Source organism: Camellia sinensis, chromosome 11 (assembly GCF_055761805.1).
Source record: "Camellia sinensis isolate YWXY chromosome 11, ASM5576180v1, whole genome shotgun sequence".
Lineage (NCBI taxonomy): Eukaryota > Viridiplantae > Streptophyta > Magnoliopsida > Ericales > Theaceae > Camellia > Camellia sinensis.
The window spans coordinates 10,788,631-10,800,612 of record NC_138971.1 but is presented as its reverse complement, the minus strand read 5'-3'; positions in this window follow the sequence as shown (position 1 = coordinate 10,800,612).

Here is an 11,982-nt window from a genome sequence, read left to right as displayed (position 1 = left end):
TAATAAGGTATCCTTAGTCCTATTGTTTCAATATTTATTTTTCGTATTGTTTCAATATGCTAATGTTATTGTTTTTTAAATATTAGATTGTTGTGCATGCTCTTCACTGGAAAAAGTATACAGAAGTTTATACATGGGCATTTCAAAATGTATTGGAGAACAAGTTTGAACGCGTCGAAGCGCTTTAGAGGCGTCCAAATACTTTTTCTAAAGACGTCCAAGTTTTTGTAGAGGCGTCCAAGTACTTTTTGTAGAGGCGTCCAAGTTTGAAGACATTATATGGCATACATTTTGTAAAGTTGACAAAAAGTACTTCTGTAAAGCACTTTTGTAAAGCTTGATGTTAACCACTTTTGTATCATTGATGTTAACCACTTTTGTAAAGCTTTCTACTAATATGTACTTCAATGGATTTCTAATATTTTTGTAAAGTCTCTTATCAATGTAAAAGACTGGACCTTATGGATGGTTATTGAGTGTGGACCGTAAAGTGCCCTTAAAAATTCACTAAATTTAAGTGCAACATTTCAATTTAGTATCTTTGCATATTTTGGTAGAAGTCATATATGCTTGACATGAAGTTTTGTGTAAATTTAGTGTCTATTGTGAAGGATGTTAAAGTTACATTGAAAAAGAATAATTTATTAGCAGGTTGAAGGAGGAGGATGTTATAGTATTGTTGCCTCTTAATTCTTATATACTTGACTTTAGTTCCCCCCCCCCCTTCCCCAATTTGATCATAGTTATGAATTTTATGTTTCTTGATTAAAAAAGACCAATGTATTTTGATGCACTATTTTCATGGTTTGTTTCTGAATACATTTATCTTTTCAGGACCTCTAATATAGCGATCTTGGTTTTTCCTCTCTTTATTTATTGTATTCCGGACTCGGTTCCGTGGATGTGTTGTTGGTTCAACCTCATTTCCATTCTTTACTCTTTGTATTTGAGTCTTGGGTTGTGTTGGGCGTGCTTCGAACAGGTTGGTTGAGCTTTAGTCCCATTCCTTGTTGCCTAGATTTTTGGCGGTCCGCTCGAGCGGGTCCCTTTGTGCTCAAGCGGAGTTTACACATCTTCAGCATTTTGTGCCTCTGCAAAACTTCTACAAGTGCGTTTTTCACGCTCGAGCGGATTTCCTTGCGCTCGAGCGGGCCTCTTGGCGCTCGAGCGAGTGTGCAATGTCTGTAAAAGTACTGGACGTGTGTAATCTACGCTCGAGCGGGTTTCCCTTTGCGCTCGAGTGGGTGTGTTTTGCAGTTGTGTCTTGACGCTCGAGCGGGTATTCTTGCGCTCAAGCGAGTCCAATTTTTGTGTTTGACGCTCGAGCGTCCTATTCTCTGCTTGAGCGGGTCATACATATATCAAATCGTAGCTGAGCCATTTTAAATCACTTTTTGATTTCCTTTCTCTCTCTTACTTTTTCAAAACCTCCATTGGAGAGCACCTTTCTCTAAAACCCAACTTCTCTCTAGGTATTGATCTAGTTAGAGTGATCTCCCACCTTTGGGCCTTTGTAAAAAGTGTTGATCTTGTTGTGGGCTACGTTTTGATCCGAAAATTTTGGGATTTGGAGCATCTTGAAATTCTTCATCTTCTCCTTTTGAGCTCCGAGTTTGAGGTAGGGATAACTACTTATTCTTATGGTCTTTGACATAAATTTTTAGTCATTTTGATATACTATTGATGTTGGGTGATTTTGGGTGTTAGGGTTTCAAATTGTATAAGGTGGGGTTTTGTTGTTTTGGCTCATAATGTGTATCTTGGGTCCTAAAATGATGTTGTTGTTGTTAAGGATATTTGGGACCTTTGGGTCATTGTAGAGAAAAGGGGAAGAAAGCCCTAATTTTTACTATGAATTAATTTATATAATTGACTTGGGAATGTTATGGAATTATGAAATTGAGTTGGGAATAATGAAATTGGCTCAGTATGTAGTAAAATGGTGGAGTTGGATTTAATAATCACTCACCTTTGAGAATTATCGATAATTTATCTGTTGGTGCATTTATTATCTGTTTAGAAATAACGGTTTTTTGCTATCGGTAGAGGATAGTCTTGATTGTTGTAGACACTACATGATGATTAGGTGAATTAAAACTAATCAAGTTGAGTATTTGAATACATGGGTGCCGAATCCCACAGATGAAATTTCCGTAAAATGGTCATTCGAAAATAATCACACATGGGTGCCGAATCCCGCGGATGCAATTTCCGTAAAATGGCAATTCAAAAATATCTATACATGGGTACCAAATCCCGCGGACGCAATTTCTGTAAAATGGCAAACCTGAAAACATCTATACATGGGTGCCGAGTCCCGCGGATGAAATTTTCGTAAAATGGCCATGAGAAAATAATTACACATGGGTGCCGAATCACGCGGACGCAATTTCCGTGAAATGGTAGTTTGAAGTATTGTTGGCTTGAGATGTAGTCTCGCTTAAGTTGTTTGGCCAGGTTCTGAGCCATGTTCATATGTTGAGTTTTGTTAAGTGAAGGATTATGAAACTGGAATGTACTGTATGATTGGTTTATATGAGTTAGACATTTATCACGTGCTAATGTTTTAGTTATTGCTCATATTATGTTTAGCATATCTCTACTGGGCGTTGGCTCACCCTATATGGGGCATCATTTTCAGGAACAGGTGTTATGCCACCTCCAAGGACGTAGCTTGGGAGGCTTGAGGCTGTCTGATTCCTTTTTGTTATTTTGTTGTATTACATGTATAACAGGCCAAGGGCTTAATTTGTGTAGAGTTAGTACTCTGCTTTTTGTAACCAAGTGTTGGCTTGGAAAGTTGTAAGCCTATAGGGCATTTACTTTTGTTGTCAACATGTAATACATTTTGTAAGAATACTCTGATGTTTATAATATAAAATCTCTTCTATTTATCGTGAATGTATGTTATGATGGGTTTATTTTTGAGGGCGTTACATCTAACATTCCAATACAGCTCGTTGTGAAAGTAGTTTCGGTTTGTTGTATCATCCATGATATTCTGGTATCAACAATAAGGTTAGTCTTCAAAGTAACTTGGGTTAGCTTTATTTCATTTATTTATAAGTAGTTAGTTGAAACTATGAAAAAGTTAGGAGGATTTGAACTATTCCTATTGATATTTGATGTTTTAGTAGACTGATTTGAACTATTCCATAAATAGGGCTGATTTTGAAAATATGTTAAAGAATGAGGTCAGAACTCTTAAAGGCACCACTCTAATTATGTGAATGAGGTGGGAAGCTTACATTCATGATAAATTCATTAGGAGATAAAAGATTTGAAATTTATTAGTTATTTATTTCAGTTTTCTTTATATATTTTGTTCCTCTTTCTATGTGAAGTTTTAAATTATAGTGATATTATCATTTTGAATTGATTTATTATAACTGAATTTAGTAGCACATATGGTATCAAAAAAAAAATTATTCGCAGTGCCTTTAGGCACGGGTTATCCTTTGTTTATATAACAAAACAACTCAGATTTTGAATCCGAATGCGATTTTTGTCCTTTTGTCAAAATTTGAACCATTAGATTTATTCAATCTAAGGGCTGAAAATATGTCATTCACCCTCTCAGGACCATTTTCAACATACATCCTCTCTCTCACACACACACACTTACTCCTCTCATCGCTTTCTAATTCCAAATTTTGAGCACACCTCTCTCTCTCTCTCTCTCTCTCTCTCTCTCTCTCTCTCTCTCTCCAGCGGAGCCCATTTCCGCGCTTCCCTGTCGAAGCCCAACCCTTGCCGACGACCGAACCCCAAACCCCCTATTACTCTCTTCATCTTCTCTCTTCCTCCATCCCTCTCTTTGCCATCCCAATCTTCATCAACAGTGACAACTCCAAACCCTCTTCAATATTGACGAAGACCAAATAAAGCCACTGTCGAATGAGTTGAAATAAAATAGTAAAACAGATCAGAGAGATTTAGAGATGGGAGGTGAAAAGGAAGTCCTTATTGCCAGAACCGGACCCAAGCCTGTTCCTGCACCAGCTACGGTTACCCCCCCTCTCTCTCTCAAGCCAATATCTATGTATATATATGCATTTATGGATGTGTATATATATGTATATATGTGATTCCAATATATATGTATATATATGATTATGGATGTATATGTATATGCATTTTCATTCCAATCTATATAACAAGGGAATGGGGTTTTTTGAATTTTGATGGGACTTTTGTCTAGGTGGCCGATTGTCGGATGGCTAAGATTGTTTGGTTTTAAGAATAGAAGGCTGAGATGATTTGGTTTTAAGATTGTTGGATGTTTTCTCTCTCTTCATTCTTACAATGTCTTTCTTACTTCCTAACCAAGCCTCTCTCTCTCTCTCTCAATTCCAGAGGTTTCAAATTTTCAAATTTCATCTGAATTCTCTCAACAACCTCAACCCCTCATTCTCAACAGAGCAGCCACCGCTTCAGCCATCAGGATCCCCCTTCGTCTCACCACCACTGCAACCCCTCCCTCTTCAAGTTTAATCACCATTGTTGGTATGTAGAAGATTTCTTTATTTTGATTTTGGGGAATATATATAGGCACACAACTATAACTATCATTGTGCCGTTTTGGCTTTAATTAATTTTTTTTCAAAATTTATAGGATTGTTAAACCAATCATGTTTTTTTTTTTTGTTTTTTTTTTTTTTGTTTTTTTTGGTGTGAGTTTTACTAGACTCAAATCAATTATTGATATTGCTCAGTTGATTGTTTATACGATTATTACACATGTGTTTGATAGAATGACCCAATAAGTCATGTATTGCAAGTGTTTGATAGAATGACCCAATAAGTTTTCTTTATTTTGATTTTGGGGAATATATATAGGCACACAACTATAACTATCAATGCACAGTTTTGGCTTTAATTATTTTTTTTCAAAATTTTAGGATTGTCGAACCAATCATGTTTTTTTTTTTTTTTTTAGTGTGAGTTTTACTGGACTCAAATCAATTATGATCATTACACATGTGTTTGATAGAATGACGCAACAAGTCATGTATTGCAAGTGTTTGATAGAATGATCCAATAAGTCATATTAAATTTGTTCCAGTTCAACCACAAATAAATGCTCATTGGAAGTGTCACTATATACACCCCAAAACCTTTTTAACGATATGCATCCAAAGTTTTAATCATAATAGTTCATAATCTTAAAAAAATATCATAAATCCTCATAATTAAGGCCACTTAAATTTATAATTAAACATCACAAAATTTTATAACCAAAACCACCATGGGTTATAACCATAAACACTACAAAAAGTCTAATAACCAAGTTCATCATAAATTTGACCATCACAAAATGGTACACATAATTCTTAAGTAAGACCACAAATCAAAGAATTTTTCAACGTTTATTTTAATAAACTCTTAAAAATTATTTGTGAAATATTAAGTTTTTAGCTTGGAAAACAGAGTCTTTTGACGGGCATTCAACATTAAACCTGAAGTTCTAAATGTAAGTTTAATATTCCTTTTGTTTCTTTTCTATTTTTGTTGGTAATCAAGTTACTGATAAATCAAGGTGAACTTGCTTTGCATCTCATGAATGATGGATGATGATTAAGAAACTTAGATAAATTAATTATAGAATATAGTAAATGTTTTCTTTATTTTGATCTTATTTTTCTCTCATGTTTATTTTTCCTTATTTTGCTTTCTTATTTTGCTCTCATTTTGGGGGAATATTTTATTTTCCCTTTTTTCTGATTTAACTGCAGTATGTTGATGAGTGTGGTGTGATTTTGATTAACTTTTTTAGGTTGCTATGGCACAATCAGGTGGATTTGCCCCTCTTCTCTCTCCTATTAGATAAATTAATTAGAGAATATAGTAAATGTTTTCTTTATTTTGATCTTATTTTGCTCTCATTTTGGGGGAAAATTTTATTTTTGCCTTTTTTATGATTTAACTACAGTATGTTGATGGGTGTGGTGTGATTTTGATTAACTTTTTTTTGGTTGCTATGGCACAATCAGGTGGATTGGCCCCTCTTCTCTCTCCTGTTATTCTATAATAGGTAAGCGATTCACATCTTAGTGTTTTTCATCTGCAAACCTAACTTCTGGAAATGGTAATGGATGATTCAATTTGCTTTCATCTGTAAACCTAACTTTTGTTTTTCATTCGTATCTGAAGCATTGCTTTCAAATTGCTTAATAGGTTCACATTAGAAAGCTTGAGAAAAAGGTTAAACTTCTTAAGAATCTTTTGCATCCAAACATTGTCATTGGTATTTGATTACATTTATGTGTTCTCAATGCCTAAAATTTGGTAGGCTCACATTAATTTTATTTATTTATTTATCAATTTAATTCTACATTGATTCATTTAACACTTTGTTTTTTTTTTATTGACAAATAGTAACATTTTATCAACAATCCCATGATTATTTTATTTTTAAGATCATTAAAGCCTTGATAGAGCTGCCTCTGTGTGTGTGGTTTTTTTTTTTTTTTTTTTGTTGACTTAAATGTACTATGTAATTTCTTTGTACAGCCATGACCATATCCATTTGTAAATGGGTCAAAGAAAGGTAGAGATTGGTTTTTTGGGTCCAACATTATCATCTACCTTCTTAGTAGAGGGATATGTATAATTTAGGTCTATAAGGGATAATTCTTCTATTTTCTCCACTTTTTGTTTTTCCTGTCTCATATGCAAAATTAGCAACCACCTCAAACTGAAATCCTATTGTTGAAACATATCAAACAGTCTAATCCTCTTGATTCATGAACAATCCAATAATCACCTCCTATGGTGAGTTGGCTTTAAAATAAAGTGGTAATCCAACAAGGAATGGGGTTTTTTGAATCTGATGGGACTTTTGTCTTATGTGTCAAAATGTGGACCAAAGGGCTAGAAATACAAATTGAATCAAAGGCTAAGATTTTACATTCTAATCCAACGGTTCAGATGCCTCAAAGATAGAAAGAGTTTCAAATTTTGAAACTCCATCTACATCGGCCTCTCAATGCCTCTTCTCATCTCACCTTCACTCTCTCTTCCTCTCAGCCTCTCGCTCGCAAAACTCCCTTAATCGTGTCAACAATCTCCTCCCTACATAAGCTGTTTTAGGGCTTTCACCGTTTCTGGAAGACAAAGAGGGAAACGGGTCAAAAATTAGGCAGAGAACAATGTCCCATGGGTGTTCTGTGTAAGGAGATCCCATAGTGGAGGCTAAGAGGGGAGGAGATCCTAAATAGGTATTTTAATTTATTCTTTTTTAATTTTTTTTATACTCTTTGTCAATCTTTAAGGTGATCTCAATTTGTTAATGTTTAATGTTAATATACTCTTTGTCAATCTTCAACCCCTATTTTATATATTCACTGTTGTATTTTATTTTCTTCAATTTTTATTTTAGCCACTTGATTTTTTATTAAAAAAAAATCCCCTTTTCCATTTGCATAAAAAAGAATATGAACAATGAAGCAAAGTAAGACTGGTAAGTAATGGAAAAATTGGAAGTGGAAGGAACTTTGGAGCAGTGGCCAAAAAATAGTACTACTAGAACTTTTTGTTTTTATTTTTATTTTTTATGATTTGCTTCAACCATCTGGTCACTTTCTTCCATAAGTTTGGTCACTTTTTTCATAAGTTTGGCCTTCTTTTATTGTTTTTCTTTATCTTTTTTGTCCAAAGTGTATTGTGGAAGTCTCAGCAGCTTTACTATGAGTGGTTTTGGTGGATGTTAGAGCAGTGGGTATTTAAATAGAATGAATGTCTCAGCATCATTTACTGAAGTGGGTATTCAATGATCACATAGTTTTTTTGTTCTCCTAAAATACATTTTTCTCTGTTTATTTGTTCTCCTAAAATACCTTTTTCAAACCTTAGAATCACATCCTTTTATTTATTTTTGTTGTGAGTTGGGTGTTGCCTTTTTTGAATTGATCATGACATGTCTGGAGCTTTTATTTCAATAATGTGATTATGGCAGTGGATTTAACTTCTTTATGGCAATGGAGTTCTGGTTTCAAAAGTTGAGTTTTGGTTTCTTTTGTGAATCACCCAAATCTTGTTAGCATGTTTTGAGTTTGATTATTTAAGGCTTCGTTTTTTAATTTTGAAGGGACATTTGTCTATGTCATTTTCGATGGTGATGATTTTGGCTTAAATAGCTTAGCAAGACGTTTGTCCCTTGCACAGATGATTCAGTTTACAATTTAGTTTAATAACAAATGATTAGATCTATGAACTACACTGCTCAAAGTTGCAGCTCATCCTATTTGAAATCCACTTTAGCAGCTCTGCAGCATCATCTCTTCCCTTTTCTCTCTTGCTTTCTCTTCAACGGACCACCATCGAGGTAATGCCACTTCTCTCTTGCTCTCTCTTCAAACCTCACCTATTTCAGCATCTTTTGTTTCAATAATTTTTCAATAATCTTTAGTCTAATTTGTGGATATCTTTTGTTTCAATAATTTTTCAATAATCTTTAGTCTAATTTGTGGATATCTTTTGTTTCAATAATCTTTAATTTTTAGCAAGTTTGTTACTCAATAATATTGACAACAGGTTGTCCAATTTAATTGCTTCATTGATGTTTACAGCTTGTAATTGAAACATTATGTCTGAAGCATTATGGACTTCCTTAAAGACCTTTCATATCGAAACATTGTGATAAGAATTTGATTTGTGTTCTTACTTAAGCAATGACTAATCATTGTTATTCTGTGATTATTTCTTTGGTTGGTTGTGTAGGAAATTTATAAGTACGGTTTTTTTTTAATTTTTTCTTACAATTATCATTATTTGGGTTTATTAAAATCAAATTGGGGTGGGCGAGGTAGGGGGAGCAAGAAAGAATGAATGATTTAAGAAATTAACTACATTATATGTTTTTTTTTTCTTTTTACATTTTGTGTTAGTTAAATCTAAACCACATTTCACTTTTCTATTTCAACGAATAGGCTCTTAACATAATTATAGAAATCATGAGTTAATTTTTTAAAGTAATTGATTTTTAAATTCATACTTTGGTTTGAATTTGTGGTATTATACTGTTCAAGCTTTAATTAATCTCATTAGCAAAAGTCTTTGCATTTTTTTAGAATTCTCTGATTGGTTGTTGAGAGTTTCATTGTTCTAGGTTAGTTTAATTGGATTGCTTTATGTGTTTACTAAATTTGATATTTTAAATTGAAGTCGGTATAATTCATAGATTTGACTAAAATGGGTTAGAGAGAGAAAAAAATTGATGAACCATATACATAACCAAATAGCATTGCTTTTGAATCCTGATGACACATGTGTCTTAGGTGGCAATAGATTTAAAGGCTGACATTATTTTGAGATTTTGTGTCTTTTTATCTTCAGCGTTGGATATAAGCTTGAAAGTTGAAAACATTTCAAACCCATTTCAGTGGTACTCTCCTTTCACCGGCCAAAATTTCAAACCCATTTCATCATCACTGTTTCTCTCTCTTTCATTGCTACAGTGGTTGTATTCAAACCCATTCATCATCACTGCTTCGGTGGTTCTTCGTTGCTTTATCGGCTCTTCATTGCTTCGGTAGTTGTTGTCGGTAGTAGCAAGATTGTTCACCTTCAGGTAACACCTCTCCATTCCCCTCAAGGTCTCAGTCCCTCCATCTTCCTCCCCACTCTCACTTTCTTCTTGTTTCTTAAATCATTATGGAAATTTTCTTTATAAATTGATTGATTTTATTTGTTGTTTTATCTCATCTCATGAAATGGATTAATCAAGAACTCGGACATTTTGGGTCAGACAGTTTTTGGGGATTAATCAAGAAATCGGATAGTTTTTGGCAAATAAAGGGTTGTTTTTGGCCAATAATGGCCTTCATATGTGTTTGTGTTTGTGGTTTTAAGGGTTTGAAATTTTTTCTATCCAGTTTGGTAAGAAACCCAGGAAATCTATTATTTTATATTTTACTTATCAGCTCAAGAAATCAGACAGTTTCACTACATTTTTTTCCCCGTTTAGTTTGTATCCACCGTATTGGTTTCTATTGTTTGTATCCACAATATTGGTTTGAAAAATTTTCTATCTTGTTTGGTTTCTATTGGTGTGTTCCAGGTCTTAGATAACGCAAGTTGGATCTCAATTAGCTTTCAGAAGATGCTTGATTGAAATGTGTCAAGTTTTAGAATTAATTAGCTTTGTTACAGGAATTCACTCAATTTTCTGATTGTGTTTGGAAGTACCATTAATACCCATGGTAAAGACAAGATATCTTTGGGGAATGGCTTTATTTATTGTTGTTCATGGTTAAGACGTTTTCCTATGGTAACTATAAGATATCGTTGGTGATTTATATGGTTTCAATTGCCTCATCTTTGTCTTCCTTTAGCTTCAGTTATATATTTCTCAGATTTCTCTCTCTCTCTCTCTCTCTCTCTCTCTCTCTCTCTCTCTCGTCTCTTCTCCCCTGAAAATCATGTCTTGCCATGTAAATACGTATGAGGTTGCCTAGTTGGTGAACTTATAGAGTAGTGAAAAGATGTTAAGAAAACTTTACGAATTTAACCTACAATCTATTAGCTGGAACATTATATAAAATTGTATGAACATGGCAAAGCAAGTTTGTTGGATAGATAACACCATTCTTCTCCTCTGCTTTGGCCATAATGCCAATGGAAACAAGAGCAAATATGGCTGATTAGATAGAGCATTGAGTAGATAACCTATGTAATGAGGTGGTATTTATAATTTATTACCCATTACAAACCAAACTAAATGAATTTAAAAAATTTAAGAATCATCATTCTTGTGCTTTTCTTTGTTATGTATATCCTTTTTAGATAACCTGTCATCATTTTTGTTTATCCATTATTGTCGAAGACGAGTGATTGAACAATAACTAATTTGCAGGTTTAATCTGTGAACATAGTCAAAGTTGAGGACATCACTTTTCTTGCCTTAATCAAAGCATTTGAATGCATGATTGATCAACAATTTCTAAATTAAAAAATTCAACTTATGATAAAACCTTGCAGTATGATGAGCTTCCTTTTGTTTGTTTGTTTGTTTGTTTGGTTTCATATGCTTAGACTTTAATAATATTTTAATTGGCAACCTCATCCCTACTCTATATTTTCTTGGTTTTGTTTAAGAAAATGTAATCTATGAGGATCTATTAAGGGTATTGAAAATGTAATCTAAAGTTCAGTACAATAGTTCTTTTCTATGAATCTATTAAGGGTATTGAATCATGGTTTTAAGTAGAGATTTGGAAAGATAAAAGAAAAAAAGTGAGTAAAATATAAATGTAATATAATGTAAATTTTTTCTTCTTTTTCATTTTTATTTTCTTTTTCAAATCCATATTCAAGTTCATGATCCAAACAAAGTTTAAAAGAATTAAATTGTTTCTGTTTAGTTTCTCACACAAGATCATAATGACCAAGACATTATTTGCAATTTATCAATGCCTAAAGCAGTGTATCATAACTTTTCTTAAATTGAATGGCAGATAGTTTGAATATTAGGGATAAAAGAGGAAGCAAAACCAATTTATAGAAGAAAAAAATAAGTTAAGTAATACCAATCTTTTGAGCTAAGAATTTTTAGTGTCTGTACATAATACACCTAAAACAAGTACTTACTCTTCAACCACATTTTTTTTAATCTTTTCCTCCTCTTTTTCTTTTTTCTTTTTTTTTTTCCTCCCAAAAATTTTAAAAAAAAAAACTTAATGTTTATAATTCAATTCTCATAATATTTCTTTATCATATCTATCTTTTGTCAAAAAAAAGGATAGCTTAGTTATATCTTGGAGACGTTTTAGCGGTTGACCACCCGGTGGATGAATTATTTTTGATGAAATTATTTGTTGGCTGTGTGAAGTAGAAGTATATATTTGTTGCTTTTCTATCGATTTGTCCACTTTAGGTGTAGAAGTATATATTTGTTGACTTTACTACTATATATATTTCTACTCATTTGCACCCTTTGCTAGGTTAGGGTAATGTGACATATCTAAAAATTTTAGGATTTAT